The following is a 19,066-nucleotide window of genomic DNA, read 5'->3' as shown; positions in this document are numbered from 1 at the left end:
ACATAATTTAGAGAAAGACAAACTATGCTATCACTTATATGTGGAATCAAGAAAATAAAACAAATAGTACAAATAAAAAACGAAAGAATGGAGAAGGGTCATCATTGCAGATTCTAGAGAATAAAATAAAAATAAAATAAAAGCAATAAAATATTTTCAACATAAATTTCTCACAATAAACTTTCCAAGTAAAAGAAATGGACAACTGCAATGAATAATACGACTTTAAGTACATATAGAAAAATCATTAAAAACTGGGATAGTAGTTCCTGCTGTTGAAGTTTAAGAATACTACTTCAGAAGCTCAGGTTGCTGGAGAGGTCCAGGTCCAATCCCTGGTCCAGCATACTGGATTATTATCTGGTGTTGCCACAGCTGTAGTAAAGTACATAGCTGTGGCTCAGATTTGATGTAAGTACCTGGAAATTCTAAATGCTGAGCGTGTGGCCATAAAAATAAGTAAGTAAGTAAGTAAATAAATAAATAAATAAATAATGGAATAATCTATATAATAATAAGTTAATTCTTTAGAATCCTTCTGTACCCCAGACAGAATTTTATTCTCATTTAGGTCTGTCAATAAATTCTATATAACAATGTAGAAAGAAATATTACCAACCTTATATATACACTTTCAGAGATGAGAGGAAAATAAGATACTTCCTAACACATTTTATGCATCCAGAATAACACTTATAATTGAATGAAACAAGGACATCAAGAAAAATAATGAGGTGATACCTCACATTAACAAAGACAAAAAATTCTGAACACAATGTTGAGTTTAATTATTTTGGGTACTTTTATTTTGAATTTTTTTTTAATTCTTGCTGTTATGATTTATGAGTTAGGTCTTGAGTAGTGCTCAGTATAGTATAATGATATCCCATCACTGATGCAAAATCTTCCCAAGTGTTCAGGTCAATGAACTTCCTTTGTGAACAATGAAGTTTCCCAGCTGTTGAGAATAGGCACTATTCCTGGTCAAGTGTGAGCACCAAGCTCTCTTCTCTCTAATCCTTCTGGGTAAATCTTTCCCTAGCCTTGGGTAGTTTCCTCAAATGCATACACTAATAAATACTCTGATGTGTAGTTGAAATTCTCTGCAGTTATCCAGCATTTTTCCCCCAATCATTCTCTCTCTCTCTCTTTCTCTCTCCTCTCTCTTTCCCTTTCCCTCCCTTTCCATCTCTTCCTCTCTCTTGCTTACTCTCACTTCTTCTCCTCTCTGCCCCACCAGCCATTCTTATGCCATAATTCTTTTGTTTTCTCATTTACTGTCAAAATGGGGAAAGAGTAGCAAGAGGTAGCCAAAGGGATCACCTGAGAGACAAAAATATTACTCCTTCCACCACTATGTTATAGCATCTCCTTTTCTGACTTCTCATTAGGGCCAATTACCTCTGCCAGAGTCACAGAAAGAGACTTTTCTCTGATTGTACAGATAGAAACCCCTCTAGTGCTAGGGGAAAAAGATTCAAGATAAATCCAACCATAACAAATGGGGTTGAGTGAATAGAGAATAGGGCTCTTTCATAATGTAATTGACCTATGTTTCACTGGAAGTCACTGATTTTTCTAAACACAACTTAAGTGCAGTACAAATACCCTCTGTCATGGACAATGTCATACAGTTATTCTCAAAATTATAGAGTAACAATACTCCTCAGTAAAATAAAAATAGAATATATAGAATATTCAAATGGAGATGGCTCAGGGGAGTATATTATAATCCTAAGCATATATTTCAGAGATTAAAAAAATACAATGCCTAGCCGAGTTTACCACTTCCACATCTCAATGACATGAATGCAATTATTTATTTCTTGCAAATGAGCACAGGATACTTAATTTACCAAAGGAATTTCCCAAGGTGAAAAGTAACAGTCACATAGAAGTCCGATGAAAGTCCCTTTGCAAGGCAAACTAGGTCAAATAAGACAAAGCTCCCCCCCCCCAGCATGACCAGATATATGAGCAGCATATCTACTACAAGAAATACTTTTTTTCTCATCTTCAGTACAATATTTGGATACATGCGCATGGGTTGTAGTTAATAGACTCATTATGTTAGGACCAATTAAGTCTTTTATGGATGTATGACCATGATACCTCATTCTAGAACAAGCTGTTATGGAAGGCCTTAGAGCATTCAGAAGGAAGATTAAAGTGGGACATGTGAATCCTCCAAATGATTCAGGTATTGACTTAGAAAAGAAAAGTAACAGAATGCCTTTGACTTAGACTCTAGAGTAGCAACTTGGATATATGAAATGAATGACCTACAATGATGGGTAGGATAATAACATATTGCACAAAGTCAGCAAAATTGCTACTTTGATTGAGATTATATGTTATAATAAAGAAAAACTGTTTAAAATAGATTTGAGAATATTTTGCTAGAGCCAAGGGCCACCAAATAGCTTGCAGGAAAGTTGCAAAAGACCATTAGCCAAAGAACCTATTGGCTTCAAATGGATTGATCTTGAATTGAACTTTTAATTTCACTTTGGACTTCACAAAACTTGTGATTCAAGTAAAAAAATGAAAACATTATCAATCTGTTGGAACTGTACATGGTGCATAGATTTGTTTGCACACATTACAAATTTGCCCATGACCAATGTACACAAATAGGCTAAGAAGAACATCAGATGAACAGATTCTACTCTTTAACAGCCTATATAATAATGCCTTAATCAATATCTGAATTTGGGTTCACATGGGTAATAGTTCAAAGGGAAAATAAACAAGGGACACGTAAATGTCTTCTAAATCTTTATGAAGAATACTATTATTCTTTTTCCATTAGATAATTTTGACTCCAGAGGATAAAACACAACTATTTTTCTCATTTATGTCATTATGTCAGCTGATGCCATGAAAAGCCACTTGATACCTTCTTATTAGTGGGAGAACTTGACCAAAATTAATTTAATGCTCTGCCAGAGAAGTATATTATTGTAAAAAACATATTTAATACCTCTGTTGATCCAAGCACAGTTGAACATGCACAGTTCAGAACTATAAAAATGTATAAATGATTAAGGTTAAAGAATGAAAATGAGTAGTCCAGTTTTTAAAGGAGTATCTTATGCTATTGTCCTTATTCCTATGATTAAGATATTAATCCTGAGGCATGGACTTTCTCGGGCTTCAATGGAAAATCTGACACATTTAAAAGATCATAGCTAAGAGGGAGGCAAGATGGCAGAAAAGTAAGAGGATGTGTTCACCCTCTCCCACAAACACATTGAAAAAAACACATCTACATGTACAACAATTCACACAGAACATCAACCAAATTCTGGCAGAAGAAGTTTAACCTCCAAAAATGGCAAAAAAACTCTTGACAAACTGGATAGAACAAAATAAAAAAAGAGACAGAGATAAAATTAATCAGAAAAGGTCTAGCACTCCTGCGAGGGAGCTGTGAAAGAGAAAGGAAACCCACACCCTGGGAAGCCACCTAAACAAGAGAAAGATCAGCCGAGTCAGAGGGAACTCCAAGAAGCTGAGAAAAGCACAGCAGCAGGTCTGAGAACCAAAAAGCAGAGTGAGATGTGCAGACCATCTGAACCACTGGCACAGACACCATAGACTGAGATGCTCCATTGAGGTCTGGGCATTGAGAGTTAGGCTCTGGAGGTCAGTCCCAGGGAGTGGACTTGGATTGGTGGTGTGGAGACAGCCTAAGGGACCAGGGAGCAGTATGCTTCTGGTGGGGGGAGCGGTACACTAAGGGCTGGGGAGTGGAAAGACATGACAAGGGGAAACCAGGCAAAAGTCCAGACCTGCAGGAGAGACAAGGTGCCATTGTTGGGAAGGGGAGAGAAGGAGGGGCAGGCCACTGTAGAAAACTTCTCAGGCCCCAGTGTGCACACTTGTCCAGTGAGTCACAGAGAGCAAAGTGTTCCAGGTGCAACTCTCCACCCCCCACCCTTAGTGGCCAGGAGACCCCTGCCAGACCCCATCATGTGCTCCCCACCCATATGGAGCCAGCCCTTCAAGCCAGCACTTTACAGCAATACAAAACCCATTCTAAAAGAAATACTGAAAGGGCTTGTCTAAATTTTAAAAAAAAGGAAGAACTGGGATGGAGGAAACAACAATTGGAAAGTAGTCACTTAAATAAGCCAGCATACTGATCTAAACACGAAGATGTTAAAAAAAAATGACATCAAAGCAGATATAGGAAGGGGTTAACATACTTAAAAAACAGGGCAAACAGAAATCAAAATGAACATTATATCCACAAAAACTGAAATGAAAAGTACTCAAGCATAAAATAAAAAGAAACCATCAAACCAAAAAAAGAAAAGAAGAAAAGAGAAACATAGAGTCAACTGGAAAACAAGGTTTAAAATACTAATAAATAAACATCTATCAAAAATAACCTTAAATGTCAATGGACTGAACACTCCAACCAAAAGACTCAGAGTGGCAAACTGGATAAAAAAGCGAAAATCATCAGTCTGCTGCCTCCATGAAACTCACCTTAGGGCAAAGGGCACATACAGAATGAAAGTGAGGGCATGGGAAAAGATATTTCCTGCCAATAGACAAGACAGGAAGTAGGAGTTGCAATACTCATACCAAACAAAATAGACTTTATAATGAATACCATAAAGTAAGACAAGTAAGGACACTATATAATGGTTAAAGGATCCATTCAGGAAGAGGATATTACAATCATCAATATATATGCCCCTGATATAGCAGCAGCCAGATACCTCCAACAAACACTAAGAGACATAAAAGGAGAAATTGATGGGAATGCAACCATAGTAGGAGACTTTAACACCCCCCTCACATCAATGGACAGATCCTCTAGACAGAAAATCAATAAGGCAAAGAGATCGTAAAGGAAACAATAGATATGTTTGACTTAATTGACATTTTCATGACAATATCTTTGTTGAATATAGATGCAAAAATTCTCAACAACATATAAAAAGGATCAATAAGGTGGGATTCATCCCAGCTTCACATGGATCATTCAACATATGCAAATAATCCAACATAATACACCACATTAACAAAAGAAAAATAAAAAAACACATGATTATCTCAACAGATGCAGAAAAAGCATTTGAACAAGTCCAACATCCATTTATGATAAAAACTTACCAAAGTGGGTGCAGAGGGAACATTCCTTAACAAAATAAAAGCCATTTGTGACAAACCAACAGCAAATATAATACTCAATAGGGAAAAGCTGAAAGCCTCCCCACTAAAATCTAGAACAAGACAGGGATGCCCACTCGCAGCCCAGTTATTCCACATATTATTGGAAGTCCTAGCCACAGCAATCAGACAAACAAAAGAAATTAAAGGCATCCGAATAGGAAGAGGTAAAACTGTCACTGTATGCAGAGGACATGATACTTTATCATGTTGAATCCTAAGGATTCAACCCAAAAACTCCTTGAACTGATCAACAAATTTAGCAAAGTAGCAGGATATGAGATTAACATTAATAAATGTGTGGCTTTTCTATATACTAACAGTGAAATATGAGTAAAGGAATATAAAATCATAATACCCTTTAAAATTGCACCCCCAAAAATCAAATACCTGTGTGTACACCTAACCAAGGAGGTGAAAACTTTACATGCAGAGAACTATAAAACATTAATCAAAGAAATTAAAGAAAATGTAAAGAAAGGGAAAGCTATTCCATGATCCTGTGTTTAAAAAAATCATATTAAAAAAGACCGTACTACCCAAATCAATCTACAGATTCAATGCAACCCCTATCAAATTACTCATGACATTTTCAAAGATCTAGAACAAACAATCCAAAAATTTATATGGAACCACTAAAGACAAAGAATTGCCAAAGCAATTCTGAAGTACAAACAGCAAACAGGAGGCATAACCCTCCCAGACTTCAGGCAATATTACAAAGCCACAGTCATCAAGATAGTGTGGTACTGGTACCAAAACAGACAGACCAATGGAACAGAATAGAGAACATAGAAATAAACCCAGACACCTATGATCAATTAATCTTTGACAAAGGAGGCAAGAACATAAAATGAGAAAAAGACAGTCTTTTTTCAACACGTATTTCTGGGAAACCTGGACGGCAGCATGCAAATCAATGAAACTAGAACACACACTCATGCCATGCACAAAAATAAACTCCAAATGGCTGAAAGACCTAAATATAAGACAAGACACCATCACACTCCTGGAAGAGAACATAGGCAAAACATTCTCTGACATCAACCTTACTAATGTATTCTCAGGTCAGTCTCCCAAAACAACAGAAATAAGAGCACAAATAAACCAATGGGACCTAATCAAACTAACAAGCTTTTTCACAGCAAAGGAAACCAAAATGAAAACAAGAAGACACCTTACAGAATGGGTGAAATGTGTTTCAAATATTTCCACTCACAAGGGCTTAATCTCTAAAATATACAAACAACATACACCTCAACCACAAAAAAGCCAACAACACCATGGCAAAATGGCCAAAAGACCCGACTAGACATTTCTCCAAACAGGATATACTGATGGCCAACAAGCACATGCAAAAATGCTCAACATCCCTGATTATTAGAGAAATGCAAATCAGAACTACCATGAGATACCACCTCCCACCAGTCAAAATGGCCATCATTAATAAGGCCACAAATAACAAATGCTGGAGAGCGTGTGCAGAAAAGGGAACCCTCCTGTACTGTTGGTGGGAATGTAAGCTGGTACAACCACTATGGAGAACAGTATGGAGGTACCTTAGAAAATTACCACATGACCTAGCAACCCTACTCTTGGGCATATATCTGGACAGATCTGTCTTTGAAAAAGACACATACACCCTCATGTTCATTGCAGCACTATTCACAATAACCAAGACATGGAAACAACCCAAATGTCCATCGACAGATGATTGGATTAGGAAGATGTGATATAAATATGCATTGGAATACTACGCAGCTATAAAAAATAATGCCATTTGCAGCAATCTGGATGGAACTAGAGACTTTCATACTGAGTGAAGTAGTCAGAAAGAGAAAGACACCATATGATATCACTTATATCTGGAATTGAATAAACAGCACAATGAACCTTTCCACAGAAAAGAAAATCATAGACTTAGAGAAGAGACTTGCGGTTTCCAACGGGGATGGGGAGGGAGTGCGATGGATCGGGAGTTTGGGGTTAATTGATGCAGACTATTTCCTTTGGAATGGGTAGGCAATGAGATCCTGCTTTATAGAGCTCCAATTCTGGTCAATTTTCTGGTCAATTCTGATGGAGCATGATATAGTGAGAGAAAATTATCTGTACATGTATGTTAATTAAGTCACCATGCTGTAAAGTAGAAAGTTGACAGAACACTGTAAATCAGCTATAATGAAAAAAAGAAACACTTCTACATACAAACATTAAACAAATAGAAAATAAAACTTTAAAAAGATATCATATACAAGAGCATTTAAAACATTATTTTAGCAGGCATGAGCAAACAAATTTAGAGAGTAAACATCAAGAAATTACTGTTTTAAGAGTAATAATATGATGGGTTTAGTGTTTAAAATATATCCAGAACTCATGTAAATATAACTAAATTTTGATAGTAATTTTCTAAAATCAAATCCCAAATTTTTCTTCCTCTTTTATTTGCTGCTATATTTCTTAAATGCAGATAATATCAGAAAATAGACATGGACCTTAGGAAAATTTACATTGATGCTACTGGTTTTAAATTGGTTTTATGTCTTTGAGGGAGAGTACTAGATGGAAATAAATTGATGGTCATTTCCCAAAAAAATAATAGATATTATGACATATGACTCAGAGATTAAGCTATACCACAGAAATGGACACAACATTTTAATTCAGCTATAATTTAATTTAAAAATTAAAAATTTAAAAAGAATACAATTCCCTTTACAGTGACACCATAAAGATTAACTACATGAATAAACTTAAGCATGGAGGTAAAAATCTTGTACACAAAACTGTAAGATATTACTGAAAGTTATAGAGTAGGCACACATTAATATAAAGACATTCATGAATTGGAATATTTAATATCATTATCTTAGTACTACCTAAAATGATCTAAGTATTCAATGAAATCTCTCTCAAAATTTATTTTTTTCCTTAAATCAGAAAAAGGCACACTAAAATTCATCTGAAACCTCAAGGCAGTCAAAATAACCAAAACACTTATAGCTCTTGATTCTAAAATATACTATAAAGCTATAATAATCAATAGAGTGAGGTATTGGCATAAAGAGAGACTTACAGGGTAGTGTGGCCAGGATGTTGGATAAGAAAGAACCTGAGCTCATGTCTTTGCATGAGAACACCAAAATTGCAAGTATTTACAGATTAGCTATTGATGAAAATGTCTTGAAGTCCAGCAGACAAGATCATCTGTTGCTAAAAATATAAAGAAGGAACCACAAAATGACAAATAGGAGTGGTGGATTTAGGATATTGTTTAGTTTCATATATCTAGTAAGCAACACATAAATAGGAAGACAATGCAGTTTCAGAGGTTTCCCAAAGAACAAATGGTTCTAGGCCCCACGTTGAGCTCCTCCTCCCTCATTCCCATCTGGGAAGATGAGCCCCCAACATATTTGACCTTGAAGGGCAGAGGGGCTTACATTGGGGAGAACCAGGTTACTGTTGGAAATAGAGACTCCAGCCTTAAAGTTCACCCACAAAATCACACATAGTCCAAGAAACACTCACTTAAAAGTAGCCCAAGTCAGACACACTTGCTGATCTTGGAGACCCTCCTTGAGATATAGAAGGAAATGAGGAATCGCTTTGAGGATATTGATGTAGGGAGAAGCAAATTTGGACAACTATTCCATAACAAGGATTTTGAGGTTGGGGAGCACCATACTGGAATCCTTCCTCTAGTTTTTAGTGGTGGGATCTAGATCTACTCACCAGCAAGGAAGCACCAATCTTGAGAAGCTCCTGGTCAAGTAGCTAGATGGGCAAGGACACAGCCACATTAATCATTAGGCTGGGTATCCTGGGGCCATTTGAGCCCCTACCTACCCTGGAATTCAGAGCCACCCATCATTTGGGCAGCACCAGTACTGGGACCAGCCTCACCAAGGAGAGTGATTGTGGTAGTACAGAATTCAAGAATACTTGGGTCCTGGGCCCAACCACTTGGGGGCCAATACCAGCTTCAGGACCCAGTTCCACCCAACAATTGGCTTGCTTGTGTCCACAGGCTGGTCATGACCCTGAACAGCAGCATGTGGACACCAGCCCTAATGCCAGAATAACTTTTCAGCTAACCATGTCCCAGTGAATTCCACACACCTGTGATACAGCACCAGCCCAAAGACACCTGGGCCTTAGCCCCACCTACAAGGGGCTTGGCCCACAGTAGGCTGGCACTAGTCCCAGGACCTGGCCTGCATAAGCTTCTGGGTCCCTTCCACTGGGTCATAGTACCATCCACCCACAGCAGATACCATGTGACTACAAGCAGTCTTCTCAAACCCAGTCCACGAAGCAGCAGGCTAGCACATCACCAGACACCCTGGACAAGCCTTGTCAATAACTGAATGACACAGGCTCTGGGACATATTAAAAATATCAGCCATTCTACCTTAGATTGTACTCTGCTTCAAGACCCCTGGGACTTCAAAACCAACTGGTTCATTACACAGCCCCACCCACCAGTGGGCCTGCATCAGGACTGAGCCTCCTTGGTTAATATATGTTAATAATTTGTGATGCATTCTAATAAAACAAAACACAGGGTACTGTGACAGAAAATAAGAGAAGAGTCTATCGTGGATAATAAGGTCATCAGAAATCATCTTTTAAAAAGGTACCATTTTAACAGGTTGGGGAGGGATATGTGAACCAGATGTTTGGGGTTGAAGATGCTAAAAATTAGGTTGTGATGATAGCTGAAAAGTATAAATGTAATAAAATTCAAAAATAAAATGAAATAAAAATATAATATTTTAGCTGAAGCTCCAATAGATGAAAAGCAACTACTCCGTAAAGCACAGTCTCATGTGTTAAACTCCAACATTGAAAAGAGGTTTTTCACATTCAAGACACTGAACTGTCATTTTGCCTAAAGGGAAAAAATAAACAGAAAATAGAACAAACTGAGGCTGAAGAGGTAGAAAAGAAAGGAACTCAGCAGAGTTGTACAGATCTTGATGAAGGAATTTTTATTTCACTTAATATTCCTTTCATATTAAAGTAAGCAAAGTAAGGCAAACATTTTTTTATTATTATTTAAGGAGAGAATTCATCTCATACATATCTCACATTAAGGTAGAAAAACTCCTTGAAAAGTGCCACTAAAGGCTATGCTGCACTCTGCTAGCTCCACTAGGTGAAGGACTATCTTATCTAATTGTGTTTCTATAAGCACTACCTACAGTTACCACACGGCAGATATTCAGTAAAAATCAATGAATATATGGATAACTCTACAGTATCTATAAATTTCCTCTCTGCAAATTCCTCATGATCTGTTTTTTCTGTTTTTCTTCATGTGTGTAAGGTAGGGACATGGACATTCTAAAACTTTCTAGAAATTAATGACTATCTAAGAGATGCATGAAACACATTTTATTTGATTATATCCCCAACAGTAGTGAACATCAGGAGTTTGACTACCCACAAATCTCTTCAAGGCAACCTTCAGAAGCTGTCAGTTTCCAAGGTCTGAATCCACTTTCTCAAGTTAAAATCCAAAGAGTTACATCTCCCTACCCCTCTGCAAACTGAATGAAGACATGTGATTTGGGTTCTGACAACCAGAAGTATTTGTGCAAGTATTTCAGTTGATACTATTTATTTGAGGCTAAGTAGTTCTGAAACTCAGAGCAGTTCTGAAGTCAGGAATGTGGTGGCACCTTTTCATTTTAGTCAGTGGCAGCATGATTGTCATAAACAGGACAATATCTCCTTGGCCAACACTGTCTTGTCAGGTGTGCTTCTCCAAATTGAGTGCAGCTCAGATTAGATCTGTGACGCAAGACCTTCCAAAGATTCTATAAGCCATTTACTTATGTGCACTAAATACCTTCTATTAAACTAGATAAACATGTTTCAGTGCCTCCAGATAAGAGCCATCACATATATCAAACAGACCTAAAAATCCTTGATTTTAATTTATCACCTTAAATGAATGTCATCAATTTCAGAAGCATTCCAGTTACAAGTGTTCAAATTGTTTTTTTTTCTTTTTTTGTTTGTTTGTTTAATTTAATTTGTTTAATGAAAGCAATTTGCTTGTTTAATGAAAGAGGGTCAAATATAAATAATGGCCATTCATTCTGTAAATACATATTAAGGATATATTGTGGGCAACGTTTTCTTCTAGGTTCTGAAAATATGGCTCTGAGGAAAATAAACACAAATATTGCTTCTGAACAAATAATGCCCTGTATTTTGTCTTTGTAATTTCTGCTTGCATGTTATATTGACCTGATGGTAATTGTAAAATTTTGTTTTCACTTTTCATGCAGGCAACATCTGGGAACTCAAATCCAGAGATGGGTCACCTCCATGTTTTTGTAGCACAGGGCCAATGAAGAGAAGAGAATAAGAAAGATATTCAAATGTAGCCAAAAAAGAGGACAATTCAAGCATCAAGAATACTTACATGGCTGATCAGCATTCTGAGTGTTCTTCTCTGCAGGTACAGAGAAACCATGCATAATTAGTTCTAAATCTAAATTTACTTATTTATGTATTTATTAAATACAGGAGGCTGGACTTAATGACGCCAAAATAAAAACAGGTTCTCATTGTCAGATTTTCCAAAGAGAAAAAAGTCTCTCAAAGTAAGAAATGGCATCAAAATAAATATGATCTCAGTATTTTAGATGTAAGACACTTTGTTAAGACTTTGGAAAGATTTAAAGTGTCTTTAAATACACAAAAATATAATTAAGAGGATTAAGGGTATCATCCCACTGCCCACATACTTTCAGCCTAAATTTGAGAAAGACTAGTTGAAGAATATTTGCGGATGAGGCGCTTGTATAATGAGGTAAAACCCATTAAAAATAGATATCCTACAAAAATTTTGAAGACTTCTCTGAAGGAAGCACCATAGCCTTCCTTTTGAACAGAGGTATTTATTTCAGTTTTCTTGCTAAATACACACACACACACACACACACACACACACACACACACACACACCCAATTGTATACAGAACACATGGAAGAAATATGTCTATAGCTCATACACTTTTCTTTTTAATTAATAAATCTGCTTATATTTTTTATTTTTTACTAACTTTCTGAAGATACAATTGACATAACATTTTATAAGTTTAAAGTGGTCAAAATGATTTGATATACACATACGTTGTAAAATTATTACTGAAATAAGGCTAGTTAATACACTCATCACCTCACATAGTTATAAATTTTGTTTGCATGGTGATAATCTTTAAATTCTACTCTCAGCCATTTTCAGTATATAATAAATATAGTTAACTATTGTCACAATGCTGTACATTAGATTCCCAGAATTTGCATGTCATATAATATAATCTTATACCATTCTAACAACATATCCTCATTTCTTCCATCACCTATCAATCAACAGTCTACTCCTTTCTGAGTTTTGTTTTAGATTGAACACTTAAGTGAGGTCATACAGTATTTGTTTTTTTTATTTCACTTAGTATTTTGCCCTCAAAGTCACTACTTTTTGTCTCTTAAATGGCTAAGTAATATTACACACACCTTGAATTTTCTTTATACATTCATCCATCAGTGGGCAAATGCATTTAGGTTATTTCCATGTTTGGCTATTTCAAATATTCTGTAATGAACTTGAGATTTCCAGTATTTCTTCATATTCTTGGATATACACAGAGAAGTGGAACCATTGCAACATATGGTAATTTTATTTTTAATTTTTCAAGAAACATCCATTATTTCTTTCATGGTGGCTGAACAAATTTATTATTCTACAACCCATATAGTAGGGTTCTCTTTTTCTACATCCTCACAAGCATTTGTTGTCTCCTGTATATCTCATATAGCCATCCTAACGTTTTCAAGTGATACTCATTTTGATTTTGATTTGAAATTCTGTAAAGATTAGTGATATTGAGCACCTTGTCATAAACCACTTGTACAGTTACATGTCTTTTTGGAAAAATATCAAATCAGGTTCTTTCCCTATTTATTTATTTATTTATTGCTGTTGAGTTGAAATTTCTGGTATATTTTAAATATTAACCACTTATGAAATATATGATTTGTCAATATTTCCCCAAGTTCCATATGTTACCTTTTCATTTTGTTGCTTATTTTCTTTAGTGTGAAGAGTAGTCTGGATTTAGAGCTTGTGATCCTGGACTCAGGTTGATATAAAGATGGAATGAGACTTAACTGACCTGACATCTTTTGCCTCCTCCCTCTAGGATCCCTGAGCTGCTCTTTTACAAGTCTGACAACATCTCTGGACAGATTTTCTTTATGTAGCCCTGAAACTAACAGGAGAAGGAAACAGACTCAGAGGAGCCCTGCCAAGGAATCATTGGTATGGATGAAGTCACCTTGGAACCTCATTAAAAGTCCAGCAATCAGCTGAATACCAGAGAGTGACATCAGTCTATGCCACATGGAACAGAAGCATTATTAAAGTAGTTATGCCTAAATTCACATACTGTCAGTTACAAACAAGTGTATGGCAAGATATAACCCTGTGTGTGATCATATTAAATATATGCATATGCATAAACATATGCAGTATATTCATAATACTAGTCAGATACTGAGTCACATGTTGTCGGGTACAGACGCCTGTGTGTTCACATATTGACATATACAGCAATTGGCAACAGATCTACATATCAGTGATTTTGTATAAACATGTTTTCATACAAATTCACATGAGGCCAGATGCAGGCCTGAGTGTGTGGTGGGATGCATACTTGTGTTTTGTTTGATACAGGCCTATGAATATTTGGATACAGACATATGTCCATGGCTTTGGGGACTGTGCTATAATTCGTGCCAGCAAAAAAAACTAATCCCTTTAGGACCATCACTTCACTGAAAATGTGAATTGAATGTAAATAAGAAAGTCTTTTCAAATAAGGTGACCAAAAAGCAAGATTTATGTACATTCTGCAGAGATGACTACAATTTTTTGAGATGTCAATCAATCTTTCACATATGGATAACTGAATCACTTTTCTGTACACCTGAATCACCTGAATCACTTTTCTGTACACCTGAATCACTTTTCTGTACACCTGAAACAAACACAACATTGTTAATCAACTATACTGCAATGTAAATTAAAATAAAATTTAAAAAATAGGCTACAAGGATATATTGCACAACATGAGGAATAGAGCCAATATTTTGTAGTAACTGTAAATGGAGTATAACCTTTAAAATTGCATAAAAATTAAAAAATCCTTTAAAATATGTATCTTTTTCTGGATTGGAAATAAATTTTTAAAATATGTAATTTTCCTCAAAATAAATATGTAGAGTCATGACTTTCTGAATATATTCTATTGGGAAGTTTTCAAATTTAGGAAAATTGACCTAAAGTTTATCAGGAAAAAAAAAAAGATGAATAGTTAGGGGAGACTGTCCATATTAGGTGTAAATACACATTAAAATCCTTGAACAGAGAAATATGTTAGTGCTAGGGAAATACACAAAAGAAGGATAGTGGTGGAAAGGAGGAAGATGAGGAAGGACCCAAAATTTGAAATTTCTTGATGGTATGAGACCTTACATATTATCTAAAATATCTATATTAAACATGATTAAGAATTACATTTGCAGATGACTTTATCTACTTAGGGAAAATAAGCTTAGGAATTTCCTCGCAAAAGACAAAAAACAAATTCTAAATGGGTGAAAAAATTAAAGTGTTTTGAGGGCTTCCTGTTGTTGCTCATCAGATTATGAACCCAACTAGTATACATAAGGATTCAAGTTCAATCTCTGGCCTTGCTCAGTGGGTTAAGGATATGGCATTTCTATGAACTTCAGTGTAGTTCTCAGATGAAGCTCTGTGGCTTAGGCTGGTAGCTGCAGCTCCAATTTGACCCCTAGCCTAGGAACTTCCATATGCTTTGGATGTGGGCTTAAAAAGAAAATGAATTTTTTAAAAAGTGTTTTGAAAAGTTATTTAAACAAAAAAAATAATAAAAAGCAGTGAAGTTTCCAAAAGTGATGTTGTAAAAGACATCAAAAAATAAAAGAATATTAAAACATAATATATTTATATTGAAACTCACAACTATAACATAAATAAAAAAATAATGTAAATATTGTAGAAAATATCGCAGAAGAGTATTATTTGTAGAAAATATATGTATAAAGAATCAATCAAGGGAATTACCTTGTGACACAGAAGGATAAGGATCCAGGGTTGTCACTGCAGTGGCTCAAGTCTTTGCTCTGTCACAGGTTTGATTCCCTGGTGCTGTAATTTCACATGCCACAGTTACAGCTAAATAAATAAATAAATAAGTTAATCAAATTTTATCAAAAATTCCTCACACTGCTATATCAAGCTTTCAAACATACATGTAATTGAAAAAGTTTAGAAGTGAATTTTATGTCCCATACACTGTACAAGGAACAGAAAGCACAAATACATGAAATAAATTTCCATGACTTTGGGGAGCTTGTAGACCATTGAACATAGATAATTAACAAATATTCTAATATTATCATGTGAAATAACTATACAAATTTGAAAACTAAATTTCTGTCTTGGTTCACTTGGGTTGCTATTATAGAATACCATGAACTAGATGGATTAAACATTAAGTATTTTTCACAGTTCTAGAGGCTCAGGTCCAAGATTTGGGTGCTGGCAGTTTCCAAGTCTGGTGAATGACTCCTTCCTACTTCATAGACAGATATCTGTTGTGTCCTCACATGGCCAAATTGTCTAGTGACTCTGGGACATCCTTTGTAAATGCATTTATCCCATTCATGAGGGCTCTTTCTTCTTGAATTAATTAGTTCCCAAAAGGCCCACCTCCAAATACCACCTGCATTGTAAAAGATTTAACTTATAAATTTGGAGGTGAAGCAAACTTTCAGTTTATAGCAACAAACAAAATAAAAATTATTTATATAAATTCTGCTAACTCAAATGTTTGATACTATTTATCAAATGTTATTATCTTTCATGACTTTGATATAAAAATAATCATGAAATAAGGATTAAAAATCAGGATATGAAGTTTCTCATACTGTATGGTTTACCACTGAAAATCACTGATTACTCCACAGCCTTACCCTCTCATCAATCCAGACTAAATAAGGCAGGCAGACTAATATTACTTTCACCATATGTTTCTGACAATATAAGAGGGAAATTATATTTTGTTTCAAGTCTGATTGAGAGAGAGAAGGAGTTTGGTGAATGATATACCTGTCAAATAAACCAAAATATTCTGGCCTCTGTATTACCTAGTAATCTGTATTTTCTTAATAAATGAGATAAGAATGCCATATGTTATAGCATCTTTCTTACCAATTATATCACAAAATATCTGATGTCAAGTTCTTTAGTGCAAGTTTGAAGCTTATGTGTTCTGGAGTATGAAATTTTACGTGTGAAAGGCAGAGCCTGGGTCTTTATAAAAAACTATGAAATAATATAAACAACAAAGAAATAGAGTTAGGAATATTGAGAAAGATCAGAGGGGTATTTCTAAACTATGTGGAAAGAGTAATGGATCATTTTTATGAAAATATAACATCAAGAAAAATTGATCCATTTGAGATAATATGATTGCCCAAATGGGAAAACAAGTACTATTTAGTTATTTTGTACAAATACACCTTGTTCATTCAGATTATTTTTATATACATAGCCTCCTTATAGTTAATATTACAACTTGAAAAATCATTCTTCTTCAACATTAGAATCTTGCAGATACAAAAATAAGATATATACTCCAATTTATTACTATGGGCTGTCTTTGCCTAGGTAGGAGTGAGCAAAGTTTTAAGTCTTATTTCACATTTTTTCTGAAGTCTGTAATGAGTCCTATTAATCCTGAGAAAAAATTACATTAAGATAGAAACATGAGAAAATCCTACACTAACTAAAAAAATTCATAATATTAACTATAACATAATTCATCTCATAGAACATGAACATATTTTCTCAAAAGACATTTTATACCCCCAGACTATATATATATATAAAACACTCAGGAATTGTGAAAAAGTAAAAGTGTATTTCATTTATATGTGTGTAATGTGAACTAAGAAACTATGAATAATTTAAAGTATGCTTTGATTATTGGAAGTTTTCATATAATAAATGTTTTCATCATACAAAAGATATTAAACCTGAGCAGAAATTACTACAGTTAAAGTCATTACTTACACATGACTTACCTAGAATGAGTAATTTTTCATTGAATATAAGTAAGACATTTTTCTGCTGCTTCATTTTCTTTTTCTGATCCAGAGGTTTTTCATGGCAATCTTCATCTCTCCATTTCTCAGAGTATACATTACATGATTCAGCAGAGGGTGATAATGGTACAGAACACAGTCAATGATTTATTAATGGGTAAGATAGAAGGTGGTCTCACATGCATAAAAATACAGGGCACAAAGAATAGGACCGCCATAGTAATGTGGGAGCCACAGCTGGATAATGCTTTGCACCTCTCTTCTTGACTGAGAGTTTTCAGGAAGTGAATAATGACTCCATAGGACACATCACCCTCTCATTGCCAATCACTGTCAGGCCAATAATGTAGGTACCCACATAGGCAAGTTTTAACAAAGGGTAAATGTCACATATCAAATGGTCAATGACATTGAAGCCACAGAAGGTAAGGTTGTAAACCAAGACTAGTTGTACTACAACATGTAGAAACTCACCAACCCAGGCCAACATCAGCAGCAGAATATGCACTCACTGATTCATGATTATCAAGTAATACAAGTGTTTGCAGATGGCCACATAGAGGTCATAGGCCATAACTACCAAAAGCAAAATCTCAGCACCACCAAGTAAGTGTCCTACCAAAAGCTGGGTCATGCAATCTTGGAAGGAAATGGTTTTCGTCTCACAGAGTAAGTCTATAATAACATTTGGGGTGACTATAGTAGAATAAAAGCATCCATAAATGATAAGTACGAAAGAAGTACATAGGAGTATCCAGAGTTGGGCTGACCACTACAGTCAAAATGATGAGGCGATTGCCCACCATCATCAGAATGTAGATGAGCAAGAACAGGACAAAAAATATTTTCTGACCCTGGATGCTCTGAGTGAGCCCCAAGAGGACAAACTCAGTTACATTGCTCCTTGGTTTCATCTAGTCTGTATGAGAGCTGAATTCACATATTACAAGAAATTTACCTACAAAACAAGGAGAAAATTTTTAAATACATTATGTTTCATCTTTTATTTGTGCATTCAATTAAAATAAATTGAATGGAGTGTCTATTTGAGTCTGAATTCAATGTGTCATAGACATTGTGATTACCAAGCTGAATAAGGCATAGTTACCTGTCCTCAGTGATATGATATAAGACAAGGGATCAGACAATAAATCTCACAGTGTTGCTCACTCCATATTTCTCTCATTTTACTCTTAATTTTGACAAATCCTGTTTGTCTTTGCTTTCATATTATATCACAAATCTGATCAACTACTTCTTCTCATATCCTTCCTGTCCCACTGCAATAGCCTCCTACCAATTTCTCCACTTTTTTCTGGTCCCCAAACACTTGTTCTCATGAAATAGTTCAAATTATACTCTTCAAATCTTGTATTATTGAATCATTCAATGGATCTACACTCTTACACTGACATTTGAATCACTCTCCCACAACTTAATTTTTCAAATCTAATACGTATGTTAAAAAGAATGTTAATCCTACTTTATATCTGAAGACAGTGAAACTCAGAATATCTCATTAATTTTACAAAGGTCACTCACTTTTAGGTGATAAAACTAAAATGGATTATAAGTTTTATTTATTTCAAAATGACAATTTATTACATAATAAAAATCCTGCTATATAGCACAGGGAGCTATATCTAGTTACTTGTTCTACTGA

At 35.2% G+C, this 19,066-nt stretch overlaps 1 pseudogene; it reads right to left on the bottom strand.

Moving 5' to 3' along the window:
* Nucleotides 1–17,433: 17,433 nt before the first annotated feature.
* On the bottom strand, nucleotides 17,434–18,317 carry LOC100515160 (olfactory receptor 4A47-like; annotated as a pseudogene).
* Between the last annotated feature and the right edge of the window lie 749 nt (nucleotides 18,318–19,066).

The sequence above is a fragment of the Sus scrofa genome, chromosome 10 (assembly GCF_054392235.1).
Source record: "Sus scrofa isolate SSC_HxYL_T2T_F1_AM1 chromosome 10, Sscrofa_HxYL_maternal_Yorkshire_Landrace_v2.0, whole genome shotgun sequence".
Lineage (NCBI taxonomy): Eukaryota > Metazoa > Chordata > Mammalia > Artiodactyla > Suidae > Sus > Sus scrofa.
The sequence above is the reverse complement of the archived record's forward strand: the minus strand, read 5'-3'. Positions and strand labels throughout refer to the sequence as shown.